Raw genomic sequence first — 23954 nt, forward strand, 5'->3', positions numbered from 1 at the left:
TTCACTGAAAGATAGGTTTTGCAATGCTGGTTGTCCTTAGCAGCAGTCTTCTAGGTCTTCAGTGCAGTCTCCTCTTCTTCGCAATCCTGGCTTCAGTGGTTGAACTGAGAAATGTCAGCAGTATTCCTCTTCTTACCCTAAATTCGGATTGGGGATTTCCCCAGCCCACACATGGCAAATTCTGCACCATTCAAACAGCTAAAGGCTTTTCAGTCATGGACAGCCCAAAACACCATATCTGCCATGCAACTGACACATCCTGGCAGAGTTGCATATTGGGACCAGATAGTCCCAAACCCAGCCATGACCAGTTGTTCAACACAAAGGCACTTGCCCAGGAACCCAAGGTGGGTCTTGGAAAGTTAATTTCTTTACAGTGTTTTTCCTGACTAGAGAGAGCAGGATTATGGCCAGAAAGCCAGATGGCCAAACGGCTTAATTAAAACTACATGGCTCGACCATGATAAACATATTATACTCAAAATGGCACTAACCAGCAAAAAAGGCAGTGCTCAGCAGTGCACCGAATACATAAGTAAAATGATGTTCACTCCCAGCAGTCTGTCCAAGGCAGATGAAAATGGTAAAAAGGATTTTATAATAAACAGAGGAAAAAAGGATAGAAAAGCTGCTGTTTTTTTTGATAATACAGCGCTACTCATACTATTCGTTCATACAAGCTTAACATTGCCACTGAACTTATGAGGTTGTTGTGCTGTTTCTGGTTTCTAACACTGCATACGCCTTTTCCTTGTTGTTTTAGATCAAATTGTCATAAATTGCATTATATGGCTATAATATGAACTGTGGGATGTTTTAACCCACTATGCTCTGCCCTGCGACACCACTGTGTGCTGGTGGCACCAGAATCAGCAAAATGGCCGCGCAAACCCCATGCACGCCAAAACCGAAGAAAATTGCGCTCTACCAAGCACAAAAAGATGGCTGCCAAATCTACCTTGCCTGTGTCAGTGGTGGAACAGAGACCTCACTGCTGCAACATGCCACTGGGATGCCAACTAAGTAAAAATGGAAACTGCATAAAAGGCAGTGCTTTACTGAAGAAAAGAGAGAAATTGTTCTCAAATCCCTTTTTCTTGGTCGCTAAAAATACAAAATACCAGTCCAAAACACCACAAAACATCCAATATCCTTGCTCGGTGTTACCCGTCACCTCCTTTAAGAAATCATTATGAACGTACAATGTCATGGAAAGCGGAATCTGTCATCAAAATATCCCCAGTAAAAAGTGTGCCTGTCTGTGAAAATCTGTCAAAACATGGGTGCAGTATCAGCGGCCGCCTCTATGACAGCTGTCATTAGTTTGCATCAGAAGTTTAAACTTGTGCAATTGAAATCAAATGTCTGGAAATTAAGTGATTTGTTATTAAGTGGAACTTAGGTTGTAACTATTTAATTTCCATGGTTTAGAAGCTGGAATAAGAGTTCTAGATGCTTGTGTGAAAATTGCAAGTTTTGTTTTAAACCAAGAGAAATGTAAGAAAATGACATTGAATGTAAGGTGACTCAAAGCCACCAAACAAGTTACACAGCCTGCCCCAAAAAAAGGCATCTCTCTCCTGCTTCCCACCAAGGCTAGGAAGTCGTATCTTTGTGAGAATTAAATCAGGGGAGGAGATCTTGGGCTGCACCAGAAAGAGACAATGGACCTTCCTTGGCTGAAAGGATATGCAGATTGTGAAGTGTCAAGTGGCCTCTCCCAGAAGGAAGGGGGTGGATTACTTCAGACCTGCCAGCAGGAAAAGGAGGCGGTGATAGACAGTCACTTATGGATTCACAAGCACAGAAAGGATATTTTTAAAAAAAGACTGATTAAAGAACTGTGCGAATTTGTAAACATTATAGAATTAGTAGCGTTGTTAATGTGATTTTTGGGTGCACATGTTAAAAGATGCCAGAACTCTGTGCGATGTTCTGGGAAGGCACAGCAGAAATTCTGTTTTTGCAGCAAATGTATTTATGTCAGAAGCATGAAACTTCACACACCTATGCCCATAGACAATGCACACATATGTACCCATTTTTGGACAAATTAGATATTGTATCCCAGACATAAAGTGCGAAAGTCTGTCAAATCCAGATCCAAGATCCCAAAGCAACGAGGCTTGGAAGAATATGTGCTCCTCCAAATATGTGATCTAGATATGCTATTGTTATCAAGTTTGTAAAATTGTAACAATGTGCTATACCAAAAGTAGATTTCATGTTCAAAAGGCAAAGGGGAGGAGGTTTTGCCTCATAAAACCACATCATCATTGTGACACACTGTGTTCTCCTCCAATCAAGGGAGAGAGCGGATTCCAGCCAATAGCCTACCTAGGGGTGTGCTTAGGATAATTCATCATACACGGCCCTTTATTAAATGCATAAATAGAGACAGCTGAGGGCTTAGGGACACACAGATTCACCCACCAACCGATTGCTGGCGGAGCACCCCGCCAGAGGACCTGACATCTCCCTTGCTCCAGACTCCAGAAACTTGGCAAGCAGAAAGGCCCATTTCCAGAGCTGAACCATTCTCATCTTGGTCTTTAAAATTCCAGAAACTAGAATTTACCCCAGACCTCTAAGGGGAACCAAAGAACAGCCTGGCTGTGCTGTAACTGCTTTCCTGCTGATAATAATTGCCAGAATCGAAAGACCCAACCCAATAGAGCCATGCTGTGACCAGATAGCTGTGAACCAGAGCCATTGCAGATCCAGTCCAGTCCTACCGTGCAGTGACCAGAGCGCCTTGCTGATTGCAGACCAGAGTGCCTTGCTGTCCAGTCCGGTGTGCCCAGCAGAATTCCTGTCCAGAAATCTTGACTGACCCGAATCCCTGACGGTTCTGTTCAAACCTATGTAGTGAGTATCCTTAGTATAGGACTGTCACTAGCATATGTACTGTCCATAGTCATCCCTATCCAAACCCATCCTCTCTTATATCCAGAACCGCATTGTTAGAATATTTTGAACTGCCTGAACTCTCCATCTCATCCCCATTATCTTCTGTACTAGTAGTGTTAAACCGATCTTTGCGCTGATATATATTTCATCTGAAGAAGGAGAGCGTCTTGGCAGGCAAAAACCATTCAGAGACGTCCTGGGGTTGGTGGCTGTGCTGTTGTGTAGTTTGCTTCTTCATAGTCCATCCATAGTGTAAGAAATCCTGTTTGTCTTTTTAAAAGTGCATTGTTATATTACAATTTGCCTCTATCTGAAAAAAACGACCTCCACGAAAACGGCCACAACAATTTTCATGCTAGAAACGAAATATAAGTGTCTGCTTGTAGCTAACATCCTAGGCTTTCCAGAGAACCCAAAACCGTATCTCAAATCCTTATTGTTTTCCAGCGATCGCGATTACCACGCGTGGACAAGTTTGCCGCAAATTTTTCATTTTGGCTAAATCTATGGCTTGTAAAATAGCTTTTCATTTTACCCGACCTCAAAATTAAGTTTTCCCATTGCTCATTACTCTCAAATCATTGCTAGTGTTTGTCTGCTACCAGATAAAGCGGCTCCCATTAGAATTTCAACCATCTCAGTAATTTAAGCCCATATTACCTCTTCCATTCAAAGCTAACTCTAAAACCATTTTTACAGTTTGCCAATTAGTTCTGTTTCTCTCTTGTGTTTCCTGGGGGAAATTGGGATTGACATTGTATTTGAATTCTGCATTCCTGAAACCTGTTTTCTCTCCTTCCATGTCATTATATTGCATATTGAGGGGGGTTGTGGGGTGTGCGGGGGGAAATAGTAACCACACTGCCATTTGACTGAACACACCCAAATGTATTATTGCTATGCTGCATTGTTTTTGCTCATCATTACGCCTCGTGATTAAAGAGATTGTTTAGTGTGACATCACCCCATTGGTGATCATTGTTTAACCATTAAAATAGTGTGATATACATTGTGAAATACATAAATAAATATTTTAACTTTGCAAACCAGCCTGATTCCTGGTTCAGTGTGACCGGGGAATTCAAAGAGAGGGGCGTGATATAAGTGGTACATCGTTCAGAATAAAAGAACTTATAGACACAAATAAATAATTAAGGGTTTCAGTTGTGCATCCCACGCTAGGCATTGACTTAGATGTGCTGGATTGAAATCACTTACAGAACAGCCCTAAACTCCAAGACAGGCCACATCAACCTGTAGCCACCTATAAAAGGTTCTTGTTAACTTTGATACATGTTCATTCCAGCTATTGACTTTGCCAACATTCTAGTCTCAAACACAATTGCAAATATACAGAACATCACTGAAACATTTCAGAATGCATTATGGGGTGAATGTGTTCACTAGAAAGAGAAAAAGGTGATGTGCTTGCAAAATACAAGTATTTCTTCTTATGCTGCATGCACAAGTAAATGCATTGCCTATGTAACACATTTATCTGCAAACAAAGTCCGGAATGCTGCATTTGCTTACAAAAGAATCACCATGTTGTATTTTAATGAGTGTGTAACACTTTGCCTGCACTATTAATAAAACATAGCACAAGAGAGCACAAATAATTGAAAAATGTGTCTATGTTGAAATATTTTTATATAAAAAAGAATGCAAGGCTAGGCCAACATTGATGAAAACACTAACCAAGTTTGAATGCTTAATTAGGAGATAAAGATAGTAGAACATGTTTTGAAAAAGCTCCTTCCTTTTATCTTTTGGAAAAAACACACATCTTGATCAAATACACAAGTTCATACGTGAACAAAAGGTAACAATGCAATTGCTTTCAATTCAAATATGAAGGAATAAGATATTTGCTTCCATTTTCCTACTGATTAAATGAATGACATCATTATCTGTTAGAATGTGATTTGCTTACAGGGAAATAAGGGTGAGACCTAGCCTTTAAAGGGAAGCATTATTAGCAGGAGAGTTCCTAATATTACACTACACTGAACCATGAAGGAGCAAGTCCTGTTGAACCACAAGATCTTGAATTGCCTAGGTAAGAAAAGCAAACATATTTAATGCATAGGCCAATTAGAGCCTTTGGGGCCAAAACTGGCACTTTGCCAAGTTCCCAAAATTCTGATTTTAATATCTGCCTCAATCGTTTGGAGGCAACACTAATTTACAAAACTAAACTGTCTTGGAAACGTTTAGCAACAGTTTAGAGATGCCTTCGTTCTGAGACAATAAACTGCTTATAGAGGTAAAATTGGTGCTTGGCAAATTTTTCAAAATTCTAAATTGTCGACTATTTCAATATTTCAGCCATTTTTTAGCCCTTATTTTAAACATACATTTTACTTTTCAGTGGGAGGACTATTAAGAGACACCATGATATATTTGGCAACACACTTATTTTAAGGTAGTACTAAGTTTCAACACATTATTCCAGATAAAACCAGCCCCTCATACTTCTCTGGCCAGGATAAGTGTATCATTGAAAGCACAGAGAAAGGGCAAGCTTCATTTGTTGCTGAAGGATTTTAACTGTTTTACCTATAATTTTCTTGATGCATGGCTTTAGATCACTTTTCTTAGTAAACTACCCAAAGAAGCCATGGACATTTTGACAGAGTCTTAACCCATTCCACCCCACAGTTTATCTTTGTAACACCAACTGACCCCTGGCTTGGCAATACAAAGCATTGCAATTGTGAGTATGATTTAAACCTTTACTGGCCCAAAATGGCTACATACACATCTGTGATTGGTAGTAGGTAGTTTAAACATTATCGCAGAGTAGGATGCTGGGTATCTACTCCACTACTTTATTGCTAATATTAAGAACTTTATATTGCTTGACTATTCAATTTCTATTAATCGTATATTGTCTCTGCAGATTAATAAATATAAATGAATGCTACACAAAAGAGGGCCAACATTATTAATATTTTATATTTATGAGTATAAAATACACAGCTTTGCAAGTGTAACCAGTTGTTGGTTTAATGACAAAACTGTGTGGGGAAGATCTTGATAACATCTAAGGTTTAACATACATGAAAGAGTAAAGAGCATTTATACATAGATTCACACAGACGGTGGACCCCAACAATATTTTTGTCCAATAGTAGGTCTAGGGTAGTAGTTTCTCTTGCACTAAAGTACAGGTACCCAACCTTCTCCAGAGCCTTGCTTCAGGTACAGCTCTATTACCTATCGCAAAACATGAATAGCCCCAGGTGGGCATTAGACCGCCTTTGAGGTGGGGGTTAGTCTGTGCATGGAGGGTATGATGGAAATTATAACAATGTTGCTATTTATTTGTAACCTAGCCCCTTTCAGTGAAAATAATGTGCTCCTAAAGAATTATTCCAATATTCTGTTGTCATGGCAATAGATTTCGTTACCAACCTCTACACCTTTTGTTTTCTCATGGCATGCTCATTTTTCCTCTAGGCCCTACCCTAATACTTTTTCTCTGTTGCCTCCTATCTTTGCCTTCCCACCTTCATCCACTACAACCTCAACTCACATATCCTCTGTTCATTCCTACCTCCTTCCCTCCTGTACCACCCACTCCCTCTGAGGTATTTGCCCCTGTTCAACGTCTACCAGTGCATTTGTGTTTGCAAACAAAGGAATCCTATTGTCACAAGATAATATTTCTGCTTAGTACTACATACATAAGTGTTGATGTGTTTTGTTCCTTCAAGTTTCACTCTTAGTGGTTCACTTTTAGGTCATCTCTCCATAGAAAAATATTGGGTAATTGGCCACACTTTTCTTCAGTAAGAGAATCTGAGTCTAGCATATCCTTTGATATCAGATATTTCACTGTTGTATTACAAATTTCACCAATTTTGCCGATGTTTACAAATGTCCTCCTCCGCAGTGTCATGGTGTTATGTGTCAGTCGCTAGTGGACCAAGTGTCATGCCCGCGCCGCTGGCGCACGCTTTGGCAAGCATCATGGACTACTTGGTACTCATTTATCCTCCTAATACTCCTTGAACAACTCCTTTTCACGCCTTGGTCTTTTATTTCCATTTGCTCAACTTTGGTTCTTTCTTATTTTATTTAATTAACTACATTTACCATAATGCGCCTGGCTGCAGTCCTCAATTCCTGGCTATTCTCATTCATCATTATTGGGACCACAATCCCCGGAAGCCCTAGCGGCCAGTGCTGCTTCCACCTGCTCAGGACCAGAGAGGAAGGAGGCAGATTGTCTTCAGGTGTGCTGCTACAGGTGCTGTCAATTAGCCTGCCTCAGAACAGAACAGGGCAGGGCTGTATATAAGCAGCTGCCTGTAGGAGCACAGTGTCTTGCATCTTGAGATCTCCCCGCTCCTGTTTGCCTTGACCCTCTACTTTGTATGCTGTTCCTGTTACTGCATTATCCTGTTTTGATCCAGTGTCCTCTGGGCTCCCTGCCCTGCAGCCTGCCTCACTCCGGCTGCCTACGGTCCTTGTCCTCTGGGCTCCCTGCCCTGCAGCCTGCCTCACTCCGGCTGCCTACAGTCCTTGTCCTCTGGGCTCCCTGCCTATAGCCTGCCTTACTCCAGCTGCCTACAGCCCTTGTCCTCTGGGCTCCCTACCTTGCAGCTTGCAACCCTCTGCTGTCTCCAAGCCCTTGTCCTCTGGGCTCCCTACCTTGCAGCCTGCACCTCTTCACTGCCTACAGCCCTTGCCTCTGGGCTCCTTTCTTGCAGCCTGCTCCCTCCGCTGTCTACAGCCTGTGTCCTCTGGGCTCCTTCCTTGCAGCCTGTCTCCCTCCGCTGCCTACAGCCCTTGTCCTCTGGGCTCCTTGCCTTGCGGCTTGCTACACTCCTCTGCCTTACAGCCTGTATTACACTTAGCTACCTACAGCCCTGCTCCACTGGGCTCCTTACCTCATGGCCCTATGCTTTTGGGCTCTCTGTCGCCTACTACTAATCTCTCTCTGTCCTGTTCTTCTGGACTCCCTGCCTTGCAGCCTACTACAGTCCTCCGCGGTCCACTACAGTTTGCCTGCACATAGTGGCACTCTTGACTGCAGACCTGCTTCCTACTTTGCAGCCCTTCTGTTTTCCTGACTGCTGCTCCCTTGTTCTCTTCCTTGAGTCCTCTGTACTCCACCTTAGGTTTTCTACTTCAGTCTAACTGCCTTTCCTTCATTTCCTTCTGCTAGATTGCTCATTGACTTCCTTTTCGCTGGATATATCTGTTCTTGTCTTCTCATGTGTTTTATGTAATCCCTTTGTACAGAGCTTGCCTGTTGGTTTCCGGCAGGCAACCTCTGCCCCTTCCCTTGTCCCGTTTTCAGTGTTACAGACACCCACTGTTGTTGTTCCCAGCCATGAGCATACAGCGTGGGCCTCTGTTATAGCAATCTGTGCAGAAGGCTGGAGTTTCCTAAGGTTCGTGGAACACTCTTTTCCATTTCAGCATACACCTCAAGAGGGAATCCAGTTTGTTTGTACCTTTGTATCTTTTGCCCCTTTTGGCTCACAGCTACAGTTTCCTACTCTTCTTTCTTGTTGAACTTCCTGCTGTGTGTGCTTATCTGGTACCTTACTTCAGCACACCCACCCAAAACCTACCTGGGTACCCTGTGCCACTCTTGACAGAGTGCCATGCTTGACACCAAGGGCCTGATTCACAGGAGTGTTTTATAATGGCAAACCCATAGGAAAACGCTCTGTGAATCAGGCCCCAAATGCTTCAAATGATCCTGGCCAATTTACTATGCACCTAGACCATGTTTCCTTTCCTCGTTTGTTGAGAATTCTGTAGTAAAACATTCAGTCATGGATGGATGCAGAAATGTAAGCACATCATTATCAACTGATCACTAAACCTTTGTTATTTCCACACTCCTTACTAGTGCTTGTAGCTCACTGCTGCTTGCTGAATGCATGTAGTCATTGTATTAATGATTACTCAAAATTGAGCATGAAACGCATATAGATGCCTGTATTTATTTATATTTTATTTTTTTGCAGAGTTCTAAATACAAAGGTTTGTTCATTTTGGCACAACGCCAAAACACCTAATTTTCTGGAGATAATACTTGACAAGTGACGATCAAAGGTGCATACTGGCAAACTTGAGGCAGTTCTGGGTTTTCAGTCAACAGTTGTGTGAATTTCCTGACATGCAGTTCAGTTTTCCTCATTATAAGCAGCATGTGCCTTCATTTGGTTCATGTGCCTGTTACTAAGACTTGTGTGCACCCGAAGGTCATACCTTTGATTGTGTCTCATGCATTTAAGACACAGTTAATTAGTTTGGCTTGAATAATAGTGACACACACCATTGGACTACATGAAATCCCAATCCATGGGGGAAAACAATGTGTGCAGGTAGCTTGATTTTCAGGTGCATTGGGAACATCTGTGGGTCCGATAATTTGTGAATCCTTGCATCTGTTCCTTGCAAGAATACTTGTTAAAATCATACATTGTAAAATCTGACCGTTTTATCTTTAGTATAGGCTTTAGATAGACATTTGCCTAGCACTGCCATAATACGCCCTGGTACACTATTGGCCAGCTGTTGCCATTTTGTGCCTAGGTAGTGCCATTTTGGCAGTGCTTGGCAAACACCTTCTAATTAGTCAAGATTCAAGTATATTTATTCTAATCTAGGAGGAAAAGTCTGAAATCTTAATGGCTCTAAAAAAAGTCAGTCCCATGTGGAATAGGCTATAAGGCGAATGAACGAAAGGGGGCGAAATTCCCTGTTCTCATAAAAATTATGCATTATGTATATGAAATGATGTGCCTGAAAAACATTGAATAAAGAACACTTGGTTACTGATATTTTTGCTTAGAGCACATTAAGGGCGCGATTCATGGAATTAATTAAGTGGAAAATAGGGTACTTGCGCACCATTCAGCGCGCGAATCACTGCTCGCCAATTCATGGGTTCGAATGAGCAGTACTTTTCTTGGACTTGCGTGGAGTTAGCACATTCTTGGCACATCTCTGCGAACTGTGGAGGGCCTTGCGCAAGACTCCATACAGAGCATGGGCATGGCTTGCTCAGGGGGCTGGGAAGGGGGCAGAACACCAGAAATGGGGAAGAACTTGCTTAAAAATAGGTGTTCCGAGGGACAGCCTGCAGGCAGTCCTTTGCACGCCCACAATTGTGCAGCACAAGACGTATTCATGGATTCGATCACGGAAACTCTAGCCCAGGAAATGGTCATGCAAGTCCTTCATACGATCTACCATGCAAAGGCAGGCGTAAATCCACATGCATGTAGGATTTTCAGCCCGGAGGTGGGGTTGCATGTCAGATTACCGGGTGCCTGTACACAGCCGGGGTTTGAACTTACTTAGGTGTGCGCATAAGCAATTTAGTGGGGTGTAGGAACAGTTTACGGGGGTTCACGCGCAGATTTTCCGCGTTTAGACTGAGTTACAATTTTTCATACGCTGGTTGTCGGGGCTGCAGGCTTGCTTGCGGGGGACTCCACAAGCTGTTGGAAGGGTGCATATATTCATGCCGGGAGAGCATGCTAAGGTGGCTGATCTGGCTGTTTATGCTTTGCATGTGGGCATGTCAGAGGCGTTCCGGCCTTGACTTGTGAATACAGTTACTTCACACAAACAACTACATGAATATTTGAGGCACGCATTTTTCAATCTGCGCACAGACTCGCGCACTGTCCTTCTTGGCACGCGGCACTTGCAGGATTTCAGCGCACATTTTCATGAATCGGGCCCTATGTGTAGCCCCTTAATGTATCAAGCTGCAAAAAAAGACACTTGGATCAATAGGCTAAATAGCTTTGGAATTGTTCAATATTTGGTTGGGCGCTATTAGTCAGATTTAGATATCCAAAATCATTTGTTGGAATTTGGTATTTTAAACTGCAAAACCTGTAATATTATGATAAGGCACAAATAGAAAAACAGAGAAAATTGGTCATACATTTGATATGTGTTATTGTTTTTTAAAAATGGAAGTGTATGATGACATACGAGAACTGTTTTGATGTTGCTGTATATGTGTATTTTCTATGGTATTATGGAATAAGGAATTCTGAAACTTGAGGAGAACCATTTCCGGTTCTGCAAGCAGCTCAAGACATTCCTCTTTGCTTCTGCCTTCTCCCCTCCTCTCCCCTGCTGATCTGCTCTCTCGGCACTGTACACCTGGCCTACCTTCTGACTTTCGGGGCCAGGTACCTGTTCACCCTGTACCCACCCGCACTGCCTCCTGGAAATCCCTTGCACTGGGGCCTGTATCTGTAACCATACAACCCCCCCTTTTTTTCTGTACTTACCAAACTCACCCTGTCTGTTGCCTTAAACCCAGCACTTGCTACCTGCTATCTGCACTACCACTGTTTGTTGCTTGTTATTATTTTTTTATTATTTATTTATCTCTATTCCTTTGCTCTGCACTTTCCACTTCTCCCCCTTTCCATGCCCGTTTGCCCTTTTCCCTTTCCCATGCACTTGCACGTTCTCAATATCACCGGGCCTAGTAAGATCATTGTTTTGTTCTCCCTTCCTCCCCTCCCTTGCCTCGTCACGCTCTGAAACACTTGTGTACGAGTGTGATACAAAAATAAATATCAATATCAATATCAATAAGGGATGTTTGATTGATAACATGGGATGAACATGGCACACTCTTCATTATCTGAAGCTTGAGTTCCAATCACGGAAGAGCAAGCGTGCTGGAATAGAGAACAAATATGTTACCTCTGCAACACAGGGCCTGCCAAGCCCCAGCATGTCAACGTCTGTGGACTTCGGGGGGCTAGCAGCAACCTACATTTCGTTGCAGGATCCTTTTACATACCCTTGAGTAATTCACATGTTTTCAGACACCTTTACACACAAGTTTGGGAAGTGAATGGGAACAAAAAATACTCAAAATGCAGGTGATTCAGTGAATCGTTGAACCTTTTCGCTCAGCACACATCGGCAAACACATCTCTAAACTGTCTTAACATTTTTGACATTGACATGGCATTCCAAACTCTTTGCATGTAGAGGAAGTTTATTCCAGGCAATGAATGAGAATGCTCAATTTGCAGAAGGAGAGGACTTAGCAATGCATATGGAAGGCAAGAACCATGAAAGGCTTCAAGGGGTCTGCTAGTTTTGGTTAGGAAAAAAGAATTAGAAGTGATTGAAATTATTAAGAATGAGACCTATGGTCTGGTGGCAGTGAAAGTAAATTTGAAATTCCACCTGGATCCCCTATTTTCAATTAATGTACTTTGGAACCTCTCAACTTTCGATCTAGATACATTTCTGGGGAGAGTTTCAGCTGTTTATGAAAAAGTTGTGATTGTTTCTAAGGGAAGAAATATAATATTGGCAGGGGAACTAAATGCAGATTGTAGCGATGTTCTTGACCTTAATTCATCGGGGTCCTCTGAGTTTTCAACTAGTAAGGTCCATGAGAAGATACGGAGCCAGTTGTTTAAAACTTGGAATTTGAGAGTTGCAAATGGGAATATAGTGGGAGATACTCCAGTGAAAGCGACTTGGGATGGAAAACATTTAAATTTCTTCTTGGATTTCCTAGTGCTCAGCCTTCAAATGTTTGACATATGTAATGCAATGAATGTCTAGAGACGTTTTAGAGACGTTCTCCTGTAATCAGCATCTTCTAAGCAGTACTTTTAGTGTTAAAATCAAGGCTTTAAAATTAGGCAACCATGCCAATTTTATTGCCCATATAAATGGTCATCGTATAGTGAGAAAAGTTGGAAATAAGGTCAAGTTCGTTCAACGAGTTGGAGACACCCTTGATGATATAACATTGGAGGAAACATTTGTATTAATATCTCCCTCGACTTTTACAACGTTCTTGCATAGTTATCAATCGCTCATTTGACCCGCACTGCATATGTTCGATTATGAGACACAATTAAAGAAGAGAGCCTTAACGGCCAAGCTATGGCTTTTGGGCTGCTTATGTTTAATTAATAAACAATACGAAGAGGAGGCTAAAAAAGCTCACCCATTTTATAAAAACTGGCTAAGAGCCCAAAAGGTAGTAAGGTATAAGAGAGAGGGTGAAGCAGCGTTGCAAACAATAGTGACTAAAAATGCACAACAGGTTTGGTCTATAATAAATAGTTCAGCTTCAAGCCAGGCTAACTTGAAAAATAATAAAGTGAAAGAGCAAGCCTGGGTTCCTCGTATATTGTTTCCTTATCACCTACCAGCGGTTTCTCCAGGGGTTCAACGGCCGGACTGCGACAGGTCTCACAGGGAGACTATTGATGAAGTTGAGTCTTTAATTAAGAAGGCTTCAAACTCTACTGCAAATGGTCGGAATGGCCTTTGTAATGCAATTTTTAAGATAAATCCGCTAATTATAGGCCGATCACTGTACTAGACCCGGAAAGCAAATTATTTGCGTCCTTAGCATTGGCCAATTAGAAGATTGGACGTCTTTTGTCGGGCTTCTAAAAACAATACAAATAGCCTTCTGTAAGGGGATGGGGATGACTGTTAACCGTTTTATAGTTAATTGTTTACAGGAATTAGCCATGTTTAATAGTGGGCCGCCGGTGTCTGTGGCAACAATCGACTTCTCGCAAGCACTTGATTTGGTGAATCTTAATCACTTCTGAATTAAACTGATGAGATGGGGCATCCCTTATCACTTGCAAGCCATAATGATGGGCATTCATGAGAATACGCCCATTCAGGTGAGGTTGAGTGGACGGGTTGACCCGGCAGAGGACATTAGAACTGATTGAGGCCTCTGCCAGGGTTGTCCTTTAGCACCTTGCCTTTTCAACATTTACCTGGCAGACCTAAGTTCTCATTTAGAGGCTGTGGCTTTTACCCTGCCTAAGATCAGTGATACAAGGGTGCGTTGGCAGTCCAATGCGGATGAAGTGTTATTAGTTGATCATACTCAGATTGGTCTACAGAAGCTGATCAATGCCACCACCCTGCACACCCAAGAGAATGATGTACTAGTTAGCAGTAAAAAAAAATATATATATATATCCATTCCTCAGAGGTGAATGAGATGAAGTGAACAGGATCTGAGTCGCTATTGACATGGCAGTGATGACACCCAAAGCTGACAGAAAACAGAAGCTTAGTTGCCATTTCTTAACAGGTTTTCAAATGTTGAGGCAATCAAGATGAGGCATGTAGTCCCTGGGCAACAGCAGAGCAGGACACTTTTTACGCGGAATGTGAAGCGACCCCACCTGCCAAACTGTATGCCAGGTCGGCCTACAAAAGAATCTATTTTCCCACAGAAACAGCAAACAATCTCTCACTAAACCTTCAAGATGCATTTTCAGGAATATATGTACCACTAATTGATAACTTCTCTGCCACCAAGCATCATATGCACATGCACTTTAAGACCCATACAGGGGTTATTCTGTTCCTGGAGAATGTCATTAAGGAGTTTTTCTAATTCCCCACCATGTCTTGTGACATGGAGAGGTCATTAACACACGATGACAGCTGTAGGATTGAGTCTCTATAATTGACTAGTTTTACATTAATAGCACTTCACTAATCATTTTAAGGTAGACGCATCTCTTCTTCCCAGATAACTAAGCTAGGAAAACCCCATTATCTGTTATGCCCCACCATTCCTCCAGCGTCCAGATTAGAATTACACGTTTGTGAACAATTGTTTTTTACTAGTATTGAAGAAATAAAAACACAAGGTGCGCTTGCTTTAATAATGTGAACATACTTGTAATAAAAAAAAAAAACGATTTAATACACTTCTGGTGCCAGGAGAAAATGGTACTCGAGCTAAGACCAATACAATCAAAAATAAACATGAAGCAACAGCAACATCCATGGTGTTGTTCCCCTGCACTCGAATCAGGAAATAATATCTTCCCTACAATATACTTATAAGTCAACCACATTCAAATTGTTTTTTACAAACATTCTTTGCACAAACTATATTATTTAATTTGCATGATTACACTTCCGTCATTCAAAAAAACTTTTGTGAAGTCACTCTTTTTTTTATCTTGTTTCATAAAAGTAAATTTTTGTTTCTCTATTGTCCTCATCTGTCCACGTGAACAGTTCATTTGATGTATTCTACACTTTAAAAAAGTTCCAAACAGAACATTTGTTTTTCTTGAATAAATCAATACTTTTCAGCAATCTGGGCCAAGTAATGGCTTCTAATTCCTTTTGGATAATCCAAATATCTTTGTTCGACCGGATAACCCTAAACCCTTTCCTATAAAAGCAACATATAATTGTAACAAATGATTTTACACCGAATGAAGAGATCAAATCATTGATCTTTTCATTCACACCAATCTGAACTCATGTTACCCTGAATAAACATTGAATGAAGTTCCAACACAAAACTCTTTCACATCTGTCAACATATGACATCATTTTAAAGACATCATATATAAAAGGGAAAACACTTTTATCAAAATCTTCAGAAAATGACTAACGCTTACCTGAATGATCGCCCAATACAACCTTTCACTATTTAAAAAAAATAACCTCTGTTGTTTATAAAATCACTCTTTATGTACACTCTTTATGTAATCCACCATCTGAAATATTTACTTCAGTTCTAAGTACTTTGGTTGATTTCAAGCAAGCCAATCGTAGTAATATACAATCTTCCTTACCCATGCATATTCAATAAAACAATGTGCTGTGATGAATCTGGAAAATGTGTCCCTTCTCCTGAGTGAGGAGGAGCCCCCTTTTAGGTTAGGGAGGTGGAACCTCTAAGCAAGACCCTCCCTAGGAGTATGGGAAAATGGGTTATCATTGGGAGTGACTCCCCTCTAGGAGACAAGTACCCACATTCCTAAAAGGAACCCCCTAAGAAGAATTTACTGTCTGCTCATATGGGAATACAAAAGACTGTTGTTACTTCTGTTTTACACCCAACATATGGTGACATTGCTTATATCTCTTTGGCGTCAGGTAATGCTGGATTCTGCTTGAACTCAACAACCAAAGAAGACCAATACGCCCCTTAGAAAAAAAGGCAGTGAAAGGAAAGGGAGGAGGAAGCTTGAGGGAATGGGAGATAATCCTATGCAGAAACAAGCCTTTGACATGCATCCATGCTGGAGGGGCAGAGTCCCGAAACACTGCAGAGCCAGCAGTAGCGTGGAGGGAGACAGGGAAGAAGCAGAGAGAATGGATGGACGATGATGGAGAGGTGATGCAGCTGAGGAAGAGATGGGGAAAGAAGAATCATCTTACCTGGTGGCATGACGATGCTTCAGCCGTGGTGGTCTAGGGATCCAAGAAACAATACTGAGACTGGGACCAAGCGAAGAAGCAAATCCTCTGCTTGGAAAGAGAAAACTGTGGAGAGTGCAATGGAGCAGAACAGCAGACACTCACAAGTCGGTGATGCCAAGGAGAGGGGCAAGTGGCAGCATCCCTGCTGGAACGTAAAGCCGCTGGAGCCCACCCGACGTCAGAGACGGTTTCAGGGTTGCCCAGGACAGAGGGTGGGAAGTGGAATTGAAGAAAGAGAAATAAACTGACACAGGGGGTTATGGGAGCCCTAGAAACCTAAGCATTGAAAATTGGCATGAAACATTGAAACATATAGAAGGCTTAAAGAAACTGGAGAGCTAGAAGGGCCTAGCGAGGCCTAGAGAAATAAGAGACATTTGGAAAACCATACAGAAGATGGAACCTGGAGTATTAAAACAATTTACTCAAGATAGCAAACTAAGGAGGAGAAAGTGACTAAAGGAGTAGACAAGGAAAAAGGAAAAAAATCCTGCAAGTAAAGAACATGAAGCATTTAATTTAAAGAAAGACATACACATATTTATGAAGAGCTTGAAGGCAAAGCTGTAACCATTTTCTTTCTGAACTGTTTTTACACCACAAGCAATTCCTAAGTAGAGATCCATCGAACATTGGCCAGACAAGCCTGAATTGAGAGGCTAGTGATCTGGCATATTTTGTTTTGTTTTTCTGTAGTGGTAGGCTAGATAGTATGCAGGTGTGGACTGAGGACAGTTTTGATTTGGATGGATGAGCACCCATAATTCAGTTTAGTAGTTATGGAAATAAGGACAGATATGCGTTTTATTTTTTTATTTTTATAACCACCATTCAACATGTCATCCTCAAGTCTGATTCTTTCTTCTAGTTTGCCACAGTGGTCACTTTGGTCTCACTGAAATCCATTTCAAGAGAAAAAAAATGATCCTTTTGAATCCACAAATAAAAAGAAAAAGAAAAAAAACTGCAAATGTATGTATTATCATGAGCACTAGACTGCTCACAATATTATTTCTATTCGCTACAATTAGCCACCATCTTGAAAGGGTGCGAAAACATACCAGTGGGCACAAATAATTCATAATTTCATACAATTCATGTTCACCATAATATTTAATGAACATTACATACAGGATGTACAGAAATTCTTAAAAAGCAAGGTAAATCACATTCCAAGTTCATTGCTTTAGGAGGCAATGAATCACATTCTTTAATCCAAAAAACCTCTCAGCCAACATCTAGTCCAAATTTCCCCCTCTCAATGGAATTTAATTTTTTTCCATAATGACAAATTTAATTTGTGTGATTTCATGGTGATTTTCTAGAAAATGTACTGTAACAGGTGATTTCATATTCCTTGTGAGTATTATTTGATTTATACAAGGTGAACCTAATCTTTGCTTTTCGTGTTGTCATACCCAAATAATTGTATCCACATGAACATTTAAAACCATATATAACTTTACTCAAATCACATGGATGTTTGATTTAATGTAATGTTTATACCAGAATTGGTATGTCTGATGGTGTTGCCTTGTAAAGCATTATTACAATTCTGACAATTATTTCAATGTAAAGTTCTTTTGACCTCTCTTATCTCTACAACATAATTTGTACACAGTGATGTTATGACCAGGATGACACACAGCCAGATAACAGTTTCTATGTTTAATTTAAGTAATGAAGTCAAGAGGCCCCCCGGCAGTAGCAACCCTGGCAACCGCCTCTATCTCTGTGGGCTGGCTCCTTTATACCCTATCTGCCAGAGATTCCATCACCCCAGCAACCCCAACAACATTCCAGACTGTCTGGGCAACCTGATAAACATGTTGCCAACATCTGGAACATTCAATACATTTAAAAGATGTGGTGCTTGAAAGATGCTGCACTTACACAATGCTCATTTAACAATAACTATTTACAAAAGATAACACATATGTACATCATATAGATATTGAAAAACACCTGGTAACTGCTCTTAGAAACCTATTTCATAAGGAGTGACTCCTTCCATTTCTGAAGGTATGTTTCCCTAAACAAATCATGGAACTCCAGATACAATAAAAAAGCCAATTTTTCTGGATCAATTTATTAATAAGATAACATTTCTTAGAATAAGAAGTTGTTTAAATTAAGTGAAGACCTGTTTTTTCGTTGTTTCTCTCTCTGTGATATCTGATCAACTTTGTCAAGTGCTCTGGTCAGCATTATTCACTTATAACCTCTTTTAAAAAAAACATATTTTTAGCTTCCAAGTTCCGATGTGAAGTTCTGTTTCTTCAGAAAGAATGCATTTATATGCAATGAATTGACTTTAAACTGGGTGGATGGAAACCCAATGCCAATAATGTATTATTTGTTCCTGTATGTACCGTATACACGATTGTTTCAAATCTATAGTCCTTTAAATATATTTCTACATCAGGGAAATTCATTTGATGAGAACTTATCTCATTGTTAAATTTGATTATTGGATGAATTTTGTGAAGGTATTGAAAACATTAATTAAATTCCTCTCGTTTCCACTGCAAATTCCAAAAATAGTACATACATGTATTTACATAAATCTAGGCCATATATGTACCTGAAATTTGAAGGGAACTATGATCATCACATTTAAAGAAGTTGTTTTTCAATATTAACTATACCATTGTTGACACAAGCATCTTCTTAGCTCCTATATGACTAAAGTTTGACAGCGCCCATTCCATTGTCTCAATTTCTTTCAAGTGTTGTATGGATGTGTAAGGACTCACACCATCATAGTGAAAAGTATGTCATTTTATGAATCCAATGCTATGTAATTCAATATCTGTCAGAAGTGTCCTCTATCTTTTATGTACATGGTACTTTCTTATATGAGAGGTTAAACTATTGCATCAACGCATTTGGATAATGATTCAAGTAGGATCTCAGTCACCACTACAATGGGGCACCCAGGTGGTCTATACAACCATTTATGTATCTTTGGTAAGATATAAAACATAGGAATTAGAAGATGTTGCCTTAATAAAAAAAATGTATTTTCCTAAGTGTTATGTAGTCATTTATATCTGCTTGATGTAAGATCTCCTTTATCAATGTCTGTACTTTTAAGTTGGATTAAAGTCAATTTGTATATAAGTACTTGTGCCATTAAGGGGGTAATTCATAGAATTCAGCGCACAAGTGACGCACGTGGCTGGCGCACAGTGTGCGCGTGCAACAGTCTGCGGCAGTGTGTGCGCCAAAATCCTTTTCAGCGCACAGCGTATTCATGGATTTTAACATCCATTACCAGCCGTGGTGCAGAGTGGCGCAGTGACCCTGCAGAAGCGCCAGTTATGCCCCCAACCCCTCCCCGTGCGCCATGCACAGCGCACAAATCCTGTACATGGCGCACAGGCCAATGGACCAGCATACAGGCCCCCAACCACGAAAACGCCTGTGAAACTCCCCGCGCACCCCTCTGAATACACGTACACCCCTGCACGGGGAGAATCACACGCAATTGGGCATGTGTGAGCAGGGCATGTGTATTTCTGGGGTGCGCAGGAAGTTTCACACGCGATTGGCCCTGTGCGAGCGGGGTACGTGTATTTCGGGGGTGCGCGGGAAGTTTCACACGCGATTGGCCCTGTGCGAGCAGGGTACGTGTATTTCGGGGGTGCGCGGGAACTTTCACATGCGATTGGCCCTGTGCGAGTGGGGTACGTGTATTACTGGGGTGCGCGGGGAGTTTCACACGCGATTGGGCCTGTGCGAGCGGAGTACGTGTATTACTGGGGTGCGCGGAAAGTTTCACACACGATTGGCCCTGTGCGAGCGGGGTATGTGTATTACTGGGGTGCACGGGGAGTTTCACACTCGATTGGCCCTGCGCGAGCGGGGTACGTGTATTTTGGGGGTGCGCGGGAACTTACACACGCGATTGGCCCTGTGCGAGCGGGGTACGTGTATTACTGGGGTGCGCAGGGAGTTTCACATGCGATTGGGCCTGTGTGAGCGGGGTACGTGTATTACTGGGGTGCGTGGGAAGTTTCACACGCGATTGGCCCTGAGCGAGCGGGGTACGTGTATTACTGTGGTGCGCGGGGAGTTTCACACGCAATTGGCCCTGTGTGAGCGGGGTACGTGTATTTCGGGGGTGCGCGGGAACTTTCACACGCAATTGGCTCTGTGCGAGCGGGGTACGTGTATTTCGGGGGTGCGCAGGAAGTTTCACATGTGATTGGCCCTGTGCGAGCGGGGTACGTGTATCACTGGGGTGCGCGGGAAGATTCACATGCGATTGGCCCTGTGCGAGCGGGGTACGTATATCACTGGGGTGAGCGGGAAGATTCACACGCGATTGGGCCGCTGGGCCTGTGCGAGCGGGGTACGTGTATTTCGGGGGTGTGCAGGAAGTTTCCCACGCAATTTCACTGTCAGAGCGGGGTACGTGTATCCAGTGGGGTGCGCGGGGAGTCCCACACGTGAATTGGCAGTGTGGGTCCTCCCAGGTGTGCCTTCTACCCCCTCCACGGCCCCTGCAGGCAACCCACACCACAGGGGACTACCCTGCACGCCTGGTCATGTCCCGCAGGCAGCCCATCCACCATGGGAATGCCCCCCAGCCAGCCCACATGTCACCTTGCACTAGTGATCACCAACTCATGTCCCCCTGAACCCCCACCCACCCAGCATTGACAGGCATCTGCCAGCAGGCCCTGACTCATGTCCCCTAGCACCCCCACCCCCCAGCAGTGAGGGGCACCTGCCAGCAGGCCCTGACTCATGTCCCCCAGCACGCCCACCCACCCAGCATTGACAAGCACCTGCCAGCAGGCCCCGACTCATGTCCCCCAGCACCCCCACCCCCCAGAAGTGAGGGGCACATGCCAGCAGGCCCCGACTCATGTCCCCCAGCACGCCCACCCACCAAGCATTGACGGGCACCTGCCAGCAGGGCCCGACTCATATTCCCCAGCACCCTCACCCACCCAGCATTGACGGGCACCTACCAGCAGGCCCCAACTCATGTCCCCCAGCAGTCCCAGCCACCAAGCATTGACGGGAACCTGCCAGCAGGGCCCGACTCATGTCCCCCAGCACCCCCCCCACCAAGCATTGACGGGCACCTGCCAGCAGGCCGCGACTCATGTCCCCCAGCACCCCCACCCACTAATCATTGACAGGCACCTGCCAGCAGAGCCCGACTCATGTCCCCCCGCACTCCCACCCACCAAGCATTGATGGGCACCTGCCAGCAGGCCCCGACTCATGTCCCCCGCCCCCTCAATCATGGGCCTTATGGCCACCCACATCACACCCCACGCCACCCCAGTCCAAACACACAACCAGGTATCACATCCACCCCACAATGTAATCCCTATCACATGACGCTCCACAAATGGCAAGTATGCACATCAACACAGTTCTGTTACACCCACACAATGCGTGCATGAGATTGAGAAAACACACATCCTGACATGCATGTAACCAAAGAGAAAATACCACACATTGAAGTAGGAAATGAAAATGTATTAAAAACAAAAGCAAGGGAATGAAATGAAACACACAAGAATGGAAATGATGAAGAAAAAGCTGCATGTCCAAAATATAAAAAGAAAATGAGTGAACGCAGAATCAAAATCAATCCAAATGCACATGGGTCCAAAGTGACTGTCTGGCAAAACAAATCCAAAGTGATAAACCAAGACAAAACCATTCATCCATGGGAAAAAAAATTCAAAATAAAAAGTGGAATCCAGTGTTGAACTATTTACAAAGTACAAATCCAGGGTCCATGAGCCCAACCTTTCAGCTGAAAACTAGAAACAACCCTACCTAATGAAAAACTATATACAAAAACGTGGGGCATTGTCCAAGCGCCTCAAAATAAATAATAACAGAAAGGAAACCTAACAGTATCTAACTATATACAATGGCTCACTCTGTGATGTCCCGGGCCAGGGCATCATCGAACTCCATGTCGATGTCCCGGAGGCGGGACTCTTCCCTGGCCCCGAGGTCTCGCAGGGATGCACTCATGGCCTGTTCCAACTCCCTGCGAGTTGCCTCGAGGCACTCTGCCCGCCTCAACGCCCGACGCATGGAGAACTCCGCCCTGACCATGCTGAGCCGCGCCTCTTCCGCCCGCCGCCACTCCACATCTATACGCTGGCCCAACCGCAGCCACACAGAAGACACACCCATTCCACGGTCCTCCTGCCCTCTGGCCGATGCCTGCCCTCTGATGTCGATGGCCCTGAGCCATCATTGCTCCCACCTAGATCCTGCTGCTGTTGCTGCTGTCCATGTGCCCTATCCGATGATGCCTGCACATCCTCCATCTGCTGGTCTCCAGTTGTTGGGATGTCCACCCCTGCTGGACCGCGGACTCCCGACTGTGGCAGGGATAGGATCTCCACCAAGCTGGCTGTGTTGGCCAGGCCAGGTGCACAGGGGGCCCTGGTGGAATCTGGGCTGGAAGATGCGATGGCAGGGAGAACGACTGGCGCATAGTCTCCACAGAGGAGGAGAGGTCTGCCAAAGTGCGTGACACATGTAGGAACCCACCGACCAGGGCCCCTCCCAACAGTGCCACGTCGCGACGCTGCTATTCGTGATGGCGTGCGTGCTCTGCCCAGGAAGCACGCATGTCGACACGAATGTCACACGTGCGCAACGCGACACCAACCAGGACGGAGCCCATACGGTCGTGGGACCCCTCGTCCGCAGGTAGTGGAGAGGCAGATGACGTGGCACTCCCCCCTACCTGCGGACGGGCCTGGGACGGGGCATCCCTGCTGGTGCATGGTGGTGCAGTCACAGGGTCAAGGACAGCGACATGCACAGACCCCTCCACAGTCACCTGTGCTGCCTCCTGACCCTGGCCCTGGACTGCACCACTTACACCACCAGTGGTACTACCCCCACCAGGCCTCATGTGCGGCTCAGTACCAGGCTCCTCCTCCTCTGTGGAGACCACCAAACTGGATGTCTCCACACCGTCTTCCACCATTGCAAGCCCCTGTAGCCTTCTGCTACAGCCGTAGTGGCAGACGCGGCACCAGTCCCCTTGCTCCCGGATGATGGCAATTCCTGGGAGGGTGGCTGGGGCTTGCGTCGCCGCCAGATGGAGGCATCCCCACTGCTTGGCTCCACAGCGACGTCTCCGCCCTCTTCTTCACTTGACGCTGCGTAGAGGGAGACATAGAACACAAGCATCAGGGTACAGTACAATATTCCCCTAGACAGGAATCAATAACACATGAGTGGCTCTGTCACTTCCATCCTGTCCCTCAACAATACATGGGTGAATGCACGCAACACACATGCAGAAACAGGAACGGCGCCTGCAATCAACATCAGCATCCATGTACAAGGGCCTCTTTTAACCAAAATGTTGCTTTCAAACTCACATGCATCATGGCTCACACTGATCCCATGCACACACATTACCGGAGGGTCATGCATCATGGCTTGTACACCACAGACACAGTGGATAGACACAGTGGATACAACAGTGACCGCACTGCATGAGTGAATCTACACATCATCACGGACATGTGTCATGCATCCATGGCGTTTCAAAGTCACACCCACACTTCTCAGACACACACACATGTGCACCATACATGTACATGACAGCAGCACCCATCCCTCACACCCCCACCATGACCAAGAACAGAGAATGGCATGCATTCATGTGTGCATTCCGCATACAGCTCCCCATATTGCATTGGAACACATGGCCCATCCATGTGATTCACACATTACTGGTCTCACATGCATGACCATGATGTCCCTGCACACACACATCCATACATGGCCTATGT

The sequence above is a fragment of the Ambystoma mexicanum genome, chromosome 2q, assembly GCF_040938575.1.
Source record: "Ambystoma mexicanum isolate Mex_15411 chromosome 2q, UKY_AmexF1_1, whole genome shotgun sequence".
NCBI lineage: Eukaryota > Metazoa > Chordata > Amphibia > Caudata > Ambystomatidae > Ambystoma > Ambystoma mexicanum.